Here is a 16,466-nt window from a genome sequence, read left to right as displayed (position 1 = left end):
CTCCCTGCCTTTTCACATGCAGGTCCTTTGGCTACTTCCCACCTTCTCAGAAAACTCCTGTGCATCCTTCAAAACCCAATTTGTGCCTCTTCCTCAGGACTGCTTCCTCTGGGTTCCTGCCTCTGTACTCTCACAGCATTGGGTGCTCTGCTGGTCTGGAACTTATTCCCACTGTGTTGGCCTCCATTATTCCTGAATCTGATTTCTCCGGAGTTCCGGGAGGAAAGGAAGAATATTCCCTTCCCTCTGCACCTCAGGGGTACAGCACAGAGAAGTGCTCAGTGAAAGTATAGGGCCAGCAAAGAAGAGAGAAGTAGGGACCAGGGAAGAGAAAGAGACAGACAAGAGTATAAAAACAGCTGCTCCCAGCCCCTCACATCGCCCTAGCCTGCTTCCTGCCAGGGAGGCCATTCCTAGCGACGCGTGCCTGGCCTGAAATAGACACATGGGGGCCTTGGTAGTGCACTTTCATAGCTCAACACTAAGCACCCCCCTCCCCCTTATTCCTTGGGCACTGAAGCTCCCTCTCCTCCCAGGGCCTTGCCTCTGCAGCCAAGACCCCTCCTCCAGCAGTGCCCAGACCTCGCCCCTCTGTTTCTGTTAACTTTGTTTTATAAATAAATCATATAAATAGGCTCCTCTGATTCCTCGGAGCATGCAGTGTTTAAGGACTGGGGCATTGCCGCAGGCATAATTGTACTACCGAATCCATCAGCTGCCTAATTACCATTCATTTTGCATTTATTTCTGCTAATTAAAAAGAGAGAAACTCCTAACAACTTTTACGTAAATACTATATTTGTTCTATGTAAAGATGGGATGCTAATTTGCTGGTGATTAGCTGATTATCGGATTTTATAGCTGTCACACAGGATGGCCCTCTCTCCCATTTGTATCCCAGACACCACATGAGGCCTCTGATCAGATATGGGAGGAAGGGGTCAAGGGAGGCCCACCTGGGGGGTTCGAGGGCCTGTCTGAAGCCCGGGGTCACCAGGAGCACCAGATGCCACTGGGGCTCAGGGTGGGGTAGGGGGAAGGTGCTGCAGTCTGATTGGTGGAGCTGGGAGGAACCTGTGGCTCACTCACTGCTTCTGTATAGATGGAGAAACTGAGGCCCAGAGAGGCCTAACACTTCCCAGCAAAACAGTGACCAGGGACAGAGTCAGACTGCTACTCTAGACCGGACTCCAGTGCCCATCCCACTGTTGTATGCTGTTGTCAGGAGGAATTTGCAGGGAGGTGTCTTTATCTGCTGCTGGAGAACTATGAGGACCAGACTCCAACTCATGCAGAGGAAAGGAGCACCTAGCCCATGGCCCAAACTGAACCCTCTGTGTACCCTTCTGAAAACCTCCACCTCCTTCTACTTCCCTGGGCAGCCCTGTGCTGTGCCCCACGGCACCCTGACCGCACTTAGCCAGGCTTTCTCCCAACCTGGATCGAGACTTCCACAGGACTGGCCTTGCACCCTGTGGGCTATCCGGACACATGTGAGGGTCTGAATTTCAAATTTTAACACTATGTATGTATGTTCATGTAACTAAGGAAAAAAATATAATTAATACATCAAACCCATGATTTCACAGATCATAGTGCTTTTGATGAGGCTAAGTAAAAAAAAGTAATTGGTTTAAAGTGATATAAATAATTAAATAGTTTTTTTTTTGAGATGGAGTTTCGCTCTTGTTGCCCAGGCTGGTGCTATCTTGGCTCACTGCAACCTCTGCCTCCCGGGTTCAAGTGATTCTCCTGTCTCAGCCTCCCGAGTAGCTGGGATTACAGGCATGCGCCACCACACCCAGTTAATTTTGTATTTTTAATAGAGAAGTGGTTTCACCAGGTTGGTCAGGCTGGTCTCGAACTCCGGACCTCAGGTGATCTGCCCGCCTCGGCCTCCCAAAATGCTAGGATTACAGGCATGATCCACTGCACCTGGTCGATACATTTTTAAGTACATAAAGAATTAAGATGGAATATGGACACGGCTTACAGTACCTAATAAGGTGGGTTATTTGATAACTTGAGGAGGGTCTGAGAAGACCAGGTCAGGAGGCCAGGCAGTTGAGGTCAGGGTCAGCAGTGACCTGGGGCAAGGTGGGCCAGGTCTGCAGCCACCACTGCCCCATCCCATGACTGGGCAGATGGTGCCCTCAGATTGTGCCCTTCTCTCCCCAGCCCTGCAGTTGGTCAGAATTAGCCCACAAGAGAGCAGTCATTTGTCCTCCTAAAGGTAGTTTCACTGGGACTCTGTTGGGGGAGGCCAGGAAGTTGGACATTACCCCATTTCCCACCAAGCCACCAGTTGCGAGTGTGTCACTTCACGTGGACATGTGGTGCACCTGTTTCCCCTGACATTGATAGGTGAGACACTGACTGGCCCCTGCTCTCTTTCTTCCTGGACAATCTGAAAATGCCCAGTTCTCGAGTTAAAGGGATAACAGCTTTGACAAGGCCAGGTGTTGTCTGGGTGGCCAGAGAGCTAAGGGTCAGGGTCAGCGTGGCCCATTGGCCCATTGGAGATCCCCAAGGCTTTGGGGTCCAAGGGCCAGGGTTCCAGGCCTGGCTGCTGCTTCCCAAAGCGTCAGTCTCCTCCTCTGTAAGATGGGGACAGTTGTGCTGAAAGGGTTCTGAGAGTCATGTGCAAAGTGTCCCTCAAAGGAAGACTCAGTACAGCCGGCAGTGAGCCCAGTTCCAGGGGCCCCCTCGGCCACCCACCCACCCGCCGCCGCTGTGTCTGTGCCGCCAGAGATCTCCCTCTCATCAGCCCCTTTATCGCCCTGTACACAATCAGGGGAAGCTGGGAAGGCCGCTGGGGCTGAGGGCAGATGGAAAACAAAGAGAGAAAACAAAGGCACTGCTCCTAGGGGGCCAAAAGGCACCTGCCTCCTCCCCCAGGCCTGGCCTTGGCCACCCCAGTCCTCCAGGATCTGCCCCACCCCTCCAGAAGGATAGTCTCAGAACTCATGTAGGTCACCACTCTCAGGGGACCCTCAGGAAGTCACTCGTCTCCAGGCCACCTTTTCTTATCTGTAAAATGAGAGAATTGGACAACAGGCCATGTGACTTTTGGCAAACCTTCCCCCTCTCCCCACCCTCCAGGGTCTCCTTGGGGCAGGCCCAGCTCGTCTCTAGGAACCCCCAGCCTGTCCCAGGAAGTCAGGACGGTGCCCACTTCTGCCTGTGGCGAGGACCCCAGCCCTGCCTTGGGCAGGGTGAGGTAAGCAGGAGGCCCCTGTTTCCTGCCGAGATCTTGGGGTGTGCTGGGTGCTCAGTGCGTCTGTATGGAATGAATGAATTATTTCATCAGAAGGGGGCCTACTCAGAGTCAGCCCTAGATTGCTGCTGCCGTTGAAGCCTCTCAGGGAAGGAGACCCTTCTGGTCACTTGAGGGAGGTGGAGAGAAGTGGTGAAGGGCTGGCAATGGCATCCCTGCCAGGCTGTCTGGGTTCACATCTTGGTTGTGTGACCTTGGACTGGTTTCTTAACCTTCTGTTTCCTCATCTGTAAAAAAGTGGGTATAGTACTGACCTCATAGGTTGTGGTAACATTAAGTGGATTAATTTACATAAAGTGCTTAGAACAGTACAGCTAAAGGTTAAATATCACTATCCATTTCATCACTCTTATTATGATTAGAGGGAGGCTTACAGGGAAGCACATGAAGATTAGGCATCCTGGCCTCTCCTGGGCACAGCCCTGGTGAAGGCTGGGAATTGCTGGGAGCTATAGAGTGTTCTAGGTGGGAGGGGCAGCAGTTTGCAAACAGGAACATTTCTATGTAAGTATTTCTGGTAAACTGTTAAACAGGGGCCTCATGAGAAAGGGGCATGGATTCCTAAGAATCTAGGAATTTGTTGTGATTTCTTTTCTGATTCTAAATATATATTTGTAATTTTAAATAATTTTTAAAACAGGGCCTCCAAAATTGTATAAGCCTCAGGCCCTGCAACCTGAGCCATTCCTGATTGTTTCTGTTATTGTGATTGTATTTCTGTGGCCCAGCCCTGTGCTACCCACTTTGGTGGCCCTGACAGGATGGCCCAGCCTTGGGGTCCCAGGGACCTGTCTTCTCACCCTATGGACAGCGGTGTTATGTGGAGGCTGGCCTCTGAGCTGTAGTCTACACTTCACACCCCAGATGGAGGGAGCTCTGAGGGAGCAGACAAAGGAAAATGGGTACCTCAGGGAAGGTCTCTGAAGGAGTCTTCTCTGCATATGCAGGACACAGAGCCCTGTGCCCAGAGGCTTAGTGGCCAGCCCTGCTGCTTCTACTCACCCGGACTAGGTGTGGCAGGCCAGGCCCCTCTCCCTTCCCACTCCCCCTCGGTGTGTTCCCTGGTGGACAGGCAGGGGCGGGTGGGGCCGTGGGAAGCAGGCTGGTGAGTTGGAACAGTCACCCCTACAGTGGTCGTTGAGTGGCTGGCTGTGCACCAAGCTTCAGGTTCCTGCCGGGTGCAGACCCAGAATGGTCCTTGCCCTCTGGGAGCTCTCCCGGTAACTGGGACCACAAGATTTGCACCTGGAAGGGCAAGGGGTGAGCAGGGGAAGGCTGTAGTAGACCCATCTCTCTCCGAGAGGAGGCAGGAGAGCCCAGAGGTCGTGAGGGCTGGACCCTGGGGGAGGACCTCTGAGAGGACGGGCCCTCGGCTCGGGGGGTGCTCCCAGGGTGGGCGCTGTGGGCCCTGGCGCCTCTGCCAGCAGCAGGGCCTCTCGGCCTGGGCTCTGACAGGGACATTTATAACTCACAGCTGTGCGGTCCTGGGCCCAACTGACTGTGGTAAACCGATCTGGCTTCAGGAAGTCCCGTCCCGAGGCCACTCCCCATCCCGACCCCCACACTCTCCTTCACCTCCTGACACCCACATCCTGTTCTCAGCGGGAGGGGCAGGCGGCAGGCACTGGGCCAGGGGCCCAGCCAGGGTCTCCAACCTGTGGGCAGAGCGGGAAAGGACAGAGAGCAGCAGTGAGGCCCCAGTGCTGCGGGGTGCCCACCATTGCCAGCCTCCTCTCAAAGCACACACAGGGAGGCAGAGGCCCAGAGGCAGTGCGAGGCCCCCAGGAGCCCACAGGGTCAGAGCGCCAAGAGCATAGGTTGTAGGGCTCAGGGGAATGTTCTGCGCCTCCACATCTACCTAGAGAGGGGATTCGCCTTCTGGCCCCTGTGGACCCACTCCAGCCAAAAGGAGCCTGACGGGAGGGGCAGAGTGAACCAGAGGCCTCAGAGAATGCTGGGAAAGACGCCATTTTGGGCCCTGGGCCTTGGGCTGGCCCTCCTTTGGGACACCCTGTCCCCAAGATGCTTCGTGCCCATCCCACCTAGATCCTCCCAGCCTAGTTCATGTGTGAGGCCAAAAATGGTCTTGCCCAGTGCTAGAAAGAGAGACAGTACTAAAGGCTGCAGCACACCATGGCTCTGACCCCTTACATCCCTTGGCCTGATACAATGACCAGTTCTTGGGCCCCATCAGCCAGCCCACCCCTCCTCCATGCCTCTCCCTCTCCTTCTGCACAACGTAAGGGTTGATAGACAGTAGGGAGTTTGCCAAAGCTTGGCCCAGGTAAATCTGGTAGTCTACAGCAAGATTCTAGAATTAGATAGTACCCAACAGGACATATATTTTTGTTTTACTAGTTACAATTTATTAAACTGTATCAGAAATATATAACTAGCCTATCAAATCAATTATTTCAAGGGCATGATTGCTTTGGACAAGGCCAGATTTATTGGAGCTTAAAAAAAAAGTGAGTGGAAGGTGAACATTAAATTAAGTCATCACACAGGTAGATCTCAGCTCAGACCAAGAATCCTAAAGAGCGTGGAGGAAGAGCTGAAGTTTGGGGAGCACAATCTAACTCATCACCAGGGCTCTTTTCTGCTTTAAACTCTGCATCTGGGCCTCCTCTCCCAGTTATAAGCAAAACAGCCAGCCCTGAACCTTGTAGGAGGGGCGAGGGAGTGAGCTGGTTTTCCCGAGGTGCGTACATACATAAAATGGCTCCAAGTGTTGGTCAGGGATCTGGTGAGCAATTCATAATGAGGAAAGAATTCAGGCAGGGGTCACAGAGTGGCTTTGGAAGTGGCTGCCGGCCGGCCGTGTGAGATAATTCCCCGAAGCCAGGCACGGCGCAGAGAGGAGGCCACGGCAAGGGCTTTGTACACCCGGCTAAAAATACCCCCGACAGCTTCTCCCTGTCACCCTGCCTGGGGGCCGTACAGGAAAGTGATGCTGTTCTGCTTTTCCTACTAAGAAGAGAAAGACAACACAAAGTCCCCAGTCCCGGAAGAAACAAAACTTATATTTATATATTTTTCAAAATCCCACTAGGAGGAATTGGCTTGCTGGTTGGAGTGCGGCTGGGTGGGGAAGACACAGCCAGCTCTGATAAATCAGGCATCCCGGGGTGTGCTTAAGTGACCCAAGAGGCCGCTGAGATTAGCTTGGCGGCAGGGACAGAGGTGGGAGGGGAGTGGACGGCACACCGGCCTGCTCTCACACACGTCCCATCTCTCCCCTGTGTACCCAGGAGGAAGAGGAGGAGGCCCGTTGGCGTCGGACCAATGCTGCAAGGGGTGTGAGGAGAGGAGCCGCTGTTTTTCACTGAGCTGCCATACCCCGAAAGGTAACACCAGCCCCCAATGCCCAGGCCATACCATCACCTTTGCCTAAGCCTGGGCAGGGGCAAGCCCTAGCAGCCCAGAAGTGCTGTGGCTGGACCAGAGCTGAGGGTTTTCAGCTGCTTCTCACAGCCTTTCCTGGGCCTGGCTGCAGGGCCTCTTCTATAACTCCTTGTGTGGTGCTCATACTGCCAGAAAAGGCTTCTGGGTGTCAGTTTGTCTGTCTCCAAAATGGGGCACTGGGCTCAGGTCCTATACTTACCTCAGTTCTCAAGGATTCTGTGAGTCAGTTGTGTCTGATTTGGTTGAGCCATCTTAGCAGCCTGGCTCAGTTGGAACTCTAGGGCTGTAGCCAGGGGTCCCAGCCCTTGTGGATGTGGGATTCTAAGGCTACGAGGTCCACAGTGCCATGTGGGGCTTGAGAAGAGAGGATTTTCCAAAGCATACCTGGCTGGAGATGTGCTTCACTGGGGATGTGGCTGTGGTCTCCTTTGTGGCAGCATTCAAAATTCCAAAGTTCTCCTTGTCAGCTCTGGGCAAGAATTATTATCTGCATTTTCAGACCACGAGAACAAGGCACAGGGAAGTTAATGGTGCCTGCCAGGGATCACACAGCTAGCTCTGGCCACGCCACAGCAGCTTGGCTTCATCCTATTTGCCATACCAGCTTCTATGCTTTTACTTCGACCGTACTGCACTCATCCTCTCAAGAGAAGTTCTGCTTTTGAGGCCAAGCAACCACTAGTCTGTATTACGTGCCTGTGAGACCCATCCATCCATCCATCCATCATCCATCCACTTACCTGTCCGTCTCTCCATCCATCCCTCTTTCTTTTAGTCCTTCCACACTCATCCACCCATTCATCCCTCCACCACCTATCTGTCCTTCCATCCACCTACTTACCCACCCATTCCCCCCATCCACCCATCTATTTACTCTTTAATTCACTCATCAAATATTCATGGACTCTCACACCAGGCCAGGCCCGCATTAAGGGCTGGGGTTTTTGTTTTTGTTTTTGTTTTTTTGAGGCAGGGTCTCATTCTGTCACCCAGGTTGGAGTGCAGTGACACGAACATGATTCACTGCAGCCTCGACCTCCCAGGCTCAAGCGATTCTCCCACCTCAGCCTCCCGTGTAGCTGGGACTACAGGCATGCACCGCCACGCCCAGCTGATTTTTAAATTTTTGTGGAGACGGGGTCTCACTTCGTTGTCCGGGGGTGGGTTTTGAAGACAGAGCCAATTGAGCCCTGCCCTGAGAGGGTGTGGTGTGCAATGGAGTACGACTCAGATCCCAGAGCCAGACTGAGTTCCATAAGGCAGTGCTCAAAGCCTGTGTGGTGACCATGACGACACAGGGGGCGAGGGAGAGGGGACGTGACTGATTCTGCAGGCAGACATTCGGGGAGGAGGAGGCAGCATTGCTCATGCATTCATTCCCCAGGTGTTGCCCGAGAAAGTCTGTCAGGAACTCTTTTAAGTTCAGAGATATAGCAGGGAATAAAGCAGACAAAACTCCCTGCCCTTATGGCGCTTGTACTCTCATGAGGAGGCATGGATGATAAATACCTAAAAAGTGAATAGATCAGGTGATGCTAAGTTTTAAGAAGACAAATTTAGCCAGGTAGGAGCACAGAGTCTACAGTGTAAAGTACTCTTTCACTAGTCAAGGAAAGCTTTTTTTTTTGAGACAGGGTCTCGCTCTGTCACTGTAAGCTTGACCTCCCCAGCTGAAGTGATTCTCCCACCTCAGCCTCCTGAGTAGCTGGGACTACAGGCACACACCATCATGCCTGGCTAATTAGTGTACTTTTAGTAGAGATGGGGTTTTCCCATGTTGCCCAGGCTGGTCTCGAACTCCTGGACTTAAGTGATCCACCTGCCTCAGCCTCCCGAAGTTCTGGGATTACAGGTGTGAGCCACTCTGCCTGACCCAAGAAAGGCTTCTGTTAAGTTGGCCATTTAAGATACCTGAATGCAGCCAGGGAGTCTGCAGGGATGTACTTGACCTGTTCAAAGAAATGCAAATAATCCAGTGTGGCTGGGAGGATGTCAGGATAGGAGGAGAAGTCAGAGAGATCATGGAGGACCCACTCCTGTAGGCGGACAAGCGTGGAGCAGAGAGATAGCTGGGAAGCTGTTGCCCACATCCAGGTAGAGGTGATGGGAACAGGGACGAAGGGGTAGTGGAGGAAGAGGTGGGAAGCCATCAAAGGCTGAATATATTTCAGAGACCCAGCAGGCAGGCTCGCTAGTGGATTAGAGGTGGAGGATTTAAAAAGACGGAGACAGTCAGGGAAGGCCCTTGGGTTTGGGACAGGAGCCAGTGGTAGAAGGGAGGTGGTTATTTGCTTAGCCAGGGACAATGGCCGGGGAGGGCTGCGTGAAGCTGAGGAGTTCTGTTTCAGACACATTGAGTTTGAGATGCCTTTGAGACATTCAAGTGGAAAGATTGAGGGGGCAGCTGGAAATATGAGTCTGGAAGGCAGAGAGAGGTCCCAGACTAGAGATATAAATTTGGGAGTTGTCGTGGATTGATGGTGTTGCAAGTCGTGAGGCAGATGAGATCACTCGAGAGTGTGCGGCACTTGAGAGGGTCAGGAGCCTGAGTGTGAGTCACGGGGCACCCAGCCGTTTAGGGGAGTGAGAGTGGGTAAGGGGTCTGCAGAGGAGCTGGAGAAGGTGCAGCCAGGGAGGGGAACAGAAAGCAGGCTCTGAGTGGACAAGCAAGACTCTGCTGGGCAGTGCATGGAAAGGACTCTGTATGCTGCAGTGGGAACAGCCTACACAAAGGCTCAGAGGCCTCAATAAACCAGCCATATTTGGAGAGGGCTGATGGAGAGAGAGGAGAGAACACACCGCCTTCCTGCCCACACTTGGCCACACAGGGGCTAGGGGCTGTGGGCAAGCGCATGCCTGGGCCCTCCCCGTCACCCTGGCCGGCACTCCCTGACCCTGGCCGAGCATCTTGCCCTGATGTCTGTCCACTTTCGCACTTTCTTCAGCTAGCACTATGGACCTCCCTCCTGCTTTCCGGGGCTCCTCCCCCTTGTCCAAAAACGCAGGGCTCCAGGTGGCAGGTCACATGCTGCCCATGGGGAAGAGGCACCGAGCAGCTCCCTATTGAGCACCTGAGCATGGTGTGGATCCTTTATCCTAAAAGATGTGAACCTTCCCAGGCCGCGAGTGAGTGTCAGAACACCTGCTCCCAGTTAGGGGAGCTCTCTGCCTTTGGTGGGCAATCATACGTGCGTGTCAGTGTTGTGTCACTTCATTCTTTCTCCATCTCTGTCTCTCTCTTTCTCAGCCTCTACTGCAAACATCAGCAGTGCCCCCTCCAGGCCAGGCCCTGGGCTGGGTAGGATCCCGAGGAACAAGTGTGCTCCTGACCTTCCAGGAGCTCCCCACCGCTCCATCTCTCCCTTGCCTCCTGAATGTACCTTTTTGGTGCTCAGGAGCCTGAGCCTGACTTAGAATTCCAGCTTTGCCACCCACCAGTAGTATGTCTTGGGGCACTGCAGCTGCCCTGTACTGCAGTTCACAGGAGAGGGCACCCCGAGACTCTGGAAACAGACCCAGGAGCTTCTGAGCTATCCCTCTGCTCTGGCTGAGGTTTGACCCCCGGCCCACTCACCCCTCTCTCCACAGCAGAGTTGGGGGTCTTGTCAGATGCTCTTCCCCTTCAGCGTGCAGCTCTAGTCCCACCTTCTCCAGAAAGCCTCCCTTGACCACTCTGAGGTCAACCAGTGTTTCCTAAGCACCTGTGTTGTGCCAAATGCAGGGCTCGAGTCAGGGTGTGCAGAGATGACAGTGGAGGGTTTCTGCGCTGAGAAGTGGCAGTCCAGATGGAGTGGTGGGGGGACAGGTAAAGAACCCACACCTTCCAGCATAACAGTGAGCACTGCAGGTGCCCAGCAGAGAGAACGGTCTTGGCTTGGTCAGGAACGACTGCACACAGTATAGCTGCCCTGAACAAGGCCAGAGGCCGGGCAGGTGTGCAAGGTGTGATAGGGGCTGGGGGGTGGGGGTGGAGAGAAGAGTGTGTCCAGGCGAAGGAGACTCGGGAGCATAGTCCAGCCCGTCTGCAGAGTGAGTGCGGTGTGACATGGCCAGGACGTGAGAGGAGGCTCAGGAGACTTTTCCAGGCTGAGAATTGAATGGAGCCAGGCAGGGACTTGTGGACCTCCTCTCCCTCGGGAAAGTCAGGGGGAGATGCCCCTCCAACTCTGCATCGGGGACTAGGGCAGCAGCAGCAGCTGCTCAGATGATGCATGGCTCCATGGCAGGGCGGTGGCAGGAGGCTTTGGGTAATCTCATTAGTGTGCCCGGCGGAGGGGACGAGTAATCCCGTGCCTTTAGACTCACTTTTCTTTAAGCCTGTCCCTATCCATTCTCTCCCTAAATCCTTGTACTGCTTTGGTGACGTCAGGCGGGACTGGACTGGACTTACCTCCATTGAACTGATGGGTAAAACAGGGTTAGAGAGGAAAATTCTTGCATGATGCCATAGCTCACAAGGGGCAGGAACTGCATCTGTCTGACTCCAGAACCCATGCTCTTATAATCCTCTACTATCTCCCAGACTGTCTTAGACTATCCAGGCTTATAGACTGCCTCTTCACTGGCCCCATTTTGCAGGTGAGGAAACCGAGGCCCAGAGAAGGTAAGACACTTGCCTAGGGCCACGCAGCAAGTCAAGGACAGCACTGGCACCAGAAGCTCACCTGGCCTGTTTGCGTCCCCACCCCACCCCACAAGGAGGCACAGGGATCCCCCTGGTCCCTGCCCACTTCTGCCTGGAGCATCCACTGGGCTTGGTCTTCCTGCAGTCTTTGGCACCGGCTCCGGTGGAAGGCACCAAGTTCCTCATCAGAAGGCTCCATTGTGCCTATTGTTTAAATATAGATTACTAATGAAATGCCTTTTCATTGCCTTCCCAGTGAATAGTTTCCGTGTAAAGTTAATTTGCAGTGTTATGTAAATTCTGTTTAACTTCAATCAAGTTTCTAATTATGTTTTTACCGCAGTAATTCCCATTTGATTTGTCATCTCCTGTTAGGTATTCAATGTTCGGTGGGCGGGCTTGCTTTCCGTCTGCCTCTCAGTTTTCCAAGGCCCTGACCTCCTCTCTGCTGTGTGTCTGTCTCCGTGGCTCCTGGCTTCTTCATCCCCTTTGGCTTCTTGGTGGCTCATTTCCCACCTCCTTGCCATCCCTCCATCTATCTCCTGCCCTCCACCTTCCTTCTTTCTTCCTCTTGCCCAGCTGCACCTTCTTCCCCTTCTGTTTTCTTCTTCTCTGTCTCCCCTCCTCCCTCCTTCCTGCCCTCTTTCCCCCTCCCCCTCTGTCTGTGTCTTCCTTCTCTTTATCTTCTTTCTGTGTCTTCCTTCCTTCTCTCTATTCCGCTTATGCCTTGCCTCTCACTCTTCCTCCCTTTCTGTGTCTTTCTCCACTGACAAGACTCTCTCCTGCCTCCTCTGCTCACATTTCCATCCCAGTGCTCTTCCTCTCCTGAGGTCTTCTCTCCCTCCTCCTCCGCAGTAGAGCCTTTCCCGAAGCTGCATTCCGGAGTGCCCGCGCGACAGAGCCTGCGAGGTGTGCTGGGCTGGGGGCTGGGGCCACCAGAGGAGCCCTGTGCAGCCCTGAGATGTTGGGGTCGGGGATTGGTGAAGAACACAGAGTCTAGGGTTGGGGTCTCCGGGTTCAAATCCCACCCCACCCCTTGTTAACTGTGTGACCTTCCGGTTAGTTCACATTGATTTCTGTGCTGCGTCCATAAAATGGGGTGATAATTTTACCTGCCTCCACAGTAAAGCCCTTCCCGAGGCTGCATTCTGCAGCCTTGAGACAGTGGGGTGGGGGATTGGTGAAGAACACAGAGTCATGGAGTTATTGTGAGAAATCGGTGAGATAACCTATGTGAAGGGCTTTAGCGGAGGGAGGGGCTTGGCCAGAATTAGCCTTTTTACTTTCTTAAGAGACAAGGTCTTGCTTTGTCACCCAGGGTGGAGTGCAGTGGCTCACTGCAGCCTTGACCTCCCAGGCTCAACTGACCCTCCCACCTCAGCCTTCTGAATACCTGGGACTATAGATGCATTCCACCATGCCTGGCTAATTTTTAAAATTTTTATTAGAGACAAGGTCTCACTATGTTGCCCAGGCTGGTCTCAAACTCCTGGGCTCAAGCAGTCCTCCCATCCCAGCCTCTCAATGTGCTGGGATTATAGATGTGAGCCGCCACACCCAGCCCAGGAATTAGCTTTTATTTGGGAACTCTTGGCCATGCCTTTCATTTTTTGCGGCCTTCCTGAGATGCATCTGCAGTAACTTTCTGGAGTCCTGGGGGTCAGGCCTAAGGCCAGGGAAGGGTGGGAGCTGGCTGCAGACCCCCATAGAGCTGGCATTTCCCGCTCCCCACTCTCCACCCCTCAGCCTTCCTCCCCTAGAGCAGGGTCTCAGCTCTGCCTGTCAAGAGATGTGGCCTCCTTCTGTCTTAGTGGGCCCATCTCAGGCTGTGAGGACAAGCCTGCCACCCTGGGGTAGTAGCGGAGACACAGATCCCCAATGCTGGAAAAGTGCTCAAGACTCTGGCCCACAGACCTTTCCCAAGCAACAGACCAAAGGCAGAGCCGCTCCTGCTGAGTTGGACTAGACACCCCCTTCTTCTACCCTCCCTCACCCCCTAGACTCCCCAAAGGCTATAATATACCATGGACTCCAGCTACAAAACCACTGGTCCAGGTGCAGCATGTTGGCAGCTCTGCCATTTATCACAGGGACTTCTCTCTGAGCCTTAGCTCCCCTCCTGTGTGGCCCCAACGTTGGGCTTTGGGATTCTCCCTGGGTTTGGGGATTGTCCCTGTAGTCAGGGAACGGCTGGGCGGCCACAGTTTCCCAGCAGACATCTGCCCTCTGGGTGGGGAGGGCGGAAGGAAAACACCAGACACAGGCAGGGCTGGGGCTGGGCGGGTGCTCTGCCCCCTCCCTCTGCTCCCGCTTCCTCCCCGACTCTGCTGGGCTTCCCACCCAGCAAGCCCCTGGCACATCCAGGAAGCAGAAAACAAGTGCTTGGGGAGGGCATTCTTCTGGGTGAAGAAGGGCAGCCGGTCACTTGTCCTTCAGAGACACAGAAGCCTGGGCCACATGACTACCTGACCCACAAGTGGCTGTGCATGTGTGTAGTATATGTGTGTGTGTGTGTATCCCTGTCCCTGGTCAAGGAAACCTTAGCCATCACGTGGCTGGTTTCTCTCGCTATTTGTCCAAGTAAGCAGTTCAGGCCAGCTGCAGCCAGGAGGCCGTGACACAGAGCCAGGGAGAAGGTCCACATTGGTGTGGGTGGCGGCAGCAAGGATCGCCATGGGCATCAGGGAGCCCTGAGCTGGGTCCTAGAGCTCTTGGGCCTCAGAATCTGGTATGGGGAGGCCTGGGCTGGGGAATAGCCTTGCTCTGATCCTCTGCCCTCCCTGGACGACTGACCTCCCTGCCCCAACCCATCTGTCAAGAAAAGGCACAGAGCTTGATAACAGAGAACCCTCTCAGCCCTAAATGGAGAGGGTGGGCACCTTCTGACCAGGGGGAGCCGAGAAAGACAGAGTCCTCACCAGAGAAAGGGGCACACATGGGCACAACCACCGTGTGTATGGCCCGTGGAGTGTGCTTTAGAGCCCTGGCCTCCGTGGCAGGAGTGTGGAAGCCAGGCCTCCCGTGTGCATCCATCAGGCCACTGAATTATTAGCACCTACTGTGTGCCAGGACCTGGGCTAGGCAGGGATAGGGGTTGTCAGAACACAGACCTTCTGGAAACTTCGTCAAACCCTCGCCTCTGTGACATATTTTCTTTCCATTGGATGGGCAGCATCACCTTTCATTGCAAAACCCCTGTGATCTTGTCATGAGCTGGCCATTTCTCACCCCACTGCCATTCCAGGAGGATGCAACCCCTACATTGTTGCAGGGCTCAGGAAGAGCAGTGAGAGGCACCGCCGAGCCTCTCATGGACCAAGCAGGTGTTTCTAGCCAGGGAGAGTGTCCCCTTCCTCTAGGGAGGTGTGAGCCAGACCCTGGGCTTCCAGAGCAAATGTGTGCATGTGGGCAGAACACAGAGGCCCTGGGCTCGGACACCTGGGGGCCTTCTCCTAGCCCACATGGGGAGCAGAGCACCAGGGGAAGTGGCAGCTGCAGAGTGGGGCCTCCCCAGGCCTTCATCGAGGTTTGTCAGTCTGCATACTGTGTCTCGCATAGATGACACCATCCCTGGGGGCCTGGAGGAGGAGGGCTGTGGTGGCTTTTTGGGGCCATGCTTCTGAGAGCCCACCTGCGTTCATGTGTCTGTTTGTCCCCCTCCTCCCTGCTTCTTCCCTCTTTCCTTCCTTTGACAAACATTTCCTGGCAGCCAAGTCTGTATGGGGCCCACGCTCCACAAAAGATACATCCCTCACCCTGCATGATCACAGCCGAACTGGAATCCAGCAACATTCCAGGGTGGGCCCAGGGCCAGGCCCAGGTAAGGCCTAGGAGAGAGCTAGCTCTTGGCTAGGGGGCAGGGCATGGCTGACCCCACAGGCTCCCCTGGGTTCTGAGGAAGCTTAGGCATACTTCCCCAGGATAGGCCAACGGCAGAGCCCACCAGGTGCCTGAGACAAGGGGGTGTAGAGAGCCAGCATCAAGGCCACACAGAGCATCATCAGACCTTGTCTCTGTTGTGATGAGATCTAGGGTATTCAATCTGGAAGAGTCCCACAGGCTCGTGTGCTCAGGCTGTTCTAGGAAACACCTGTCCAGAAAAGGGGTGGAGCTGGGTGGCCAGGGCTGAGGGTGACACAGATCCGCCATCATGCCACCTACAACTGAATGTGGATTCTGGGCCGGGGTTTTTATAAAGCTGCTGGGTCAGCATCCCAGAATGCTGCCTAGGCCTGTATGTCCCCAGCCTCAGCTTGCGTATCTCTGGGGTCATGAGGCTTACTACTGCCATCTTGTAGCTCCTCCTGGGACATGGGGTCCTGGCCTCCCACCAGGCTGACGCTGACTTCTGTCTTCCACCCTGCTTGTCTTAGGGCCACAGACTTTAGGCCCTTGGCAGTTTCCGATTGAGTCCCTCCCGGGCTTTCCTCCCTGCAGGCAGAGCATCAAGCTGGGTCTGTATATGGCCCCACCAGGGCCTGTTTGATTGGGGTAATCTGGACAAGTCATCAGTGGCCTGTGCTGGCAGCCAGGGTGTGGCTAAAGTCAGTTCTTGCCTAAGCTGGGCTGACCCACCTTCTCACCACTCAGGAGCTCCCAGAGCCAGGAAGGACTGCTGTGAGTTTGCCTTCATGAGGAGGCCCTTGGGCTGCCTTTGGTACAGGCAGGAGACCTGGATCCCTGCTCTGTCCCTGTCTCTGTCCCTGTCCCTGGGGTAATCTCGAGCAAGGCTGGGCCCCAGGCAGGCCCACACCCCCTCCCATCTGTGTTCATCCCCAGCACTAAGCCAAGAGGCTTTTGTCCCTGGTGGGCCGTTGGCCAGCTGGAAGAGTCCTCCTTGCTCTCTGGCCTATTTGCTTTCTGAGTCCCTCTGCCCTGGGAGAGCATGAATGGGCAGGAGAGGGGACTGGAGAGGGCTGAGGGCCTCTGTTCAGATCTCTGCCCTCACTGGGTCGGGCTGCCAACCTCTGCACTCCCACCATACCCCCAGCCTGTGGACAGGTGAGCCTCCAGTTCCTGAGGCCACAGGGAATGGGCTGGATTCACCTGGAGGCCATGGGTAGCCTTGCAGCCCCTGGGCCAAGCTCCCCTCCCACCCAGACTCCTCCAGACACTTCAAGCGTTCAGGCATGCCAAGTCAGGGTGGGGTGAAGGGGTCTT

General features: G+C 54.5%; 1 protein-coding gene across 9 annotated transcripts in view; it reads left to right on the top strand.

Annotated features, from left to right (window-relative positions):
• Nucleotides 1–16,466, top strand: part of ZMIZ1 (zinc finger MIZ-type containing 1) — a 247,456-nt gene that overhangs the window by 64,191 nt on the left and 166,799 nt on the right. For 7 of the 9 annotated variants that reach the window (XM_004049640.5, XM_063709969.1, XM_019034968.4 and 4 more), the window contains exon 3: nt 6,529–6,624. The gene's annotated coding sequence lies outside the window, so the exon portion shown is untranslated. Of the gene's footprint in view, nt 1–3,102; nt 3,221–6,528; nt 6,625–16,466 lie in introns of all 9 variants that reach the window. The other 2 variants (XM_063709968.1, XM_019034967.4) reach the window with 1 other exon arrangement.

The sequence above is a fragment of the Gorilla gorilla genome, chromosome 8 (genome assembly GCF_029281585.2).
Source record: "Gorilla gorilla gorilla isolate KB3781 chromosome 8, NHGRI_mGorGor1-v2.1_pri, whole genome shotgun sequence".
In the NCBI taxonomy this organism is placed as follows: domain Eukaryota; kingdom Metazoa; phylum Chordata; class Mammalia; order Primates; family Hominidae; genus Gorilla; species Gorilla gorilla.
The sequence above is the reverse complement of the archived record's forward strand: the minus strand, read 5'-3'. Positions and strand labels throughout refer to the sequence as shown.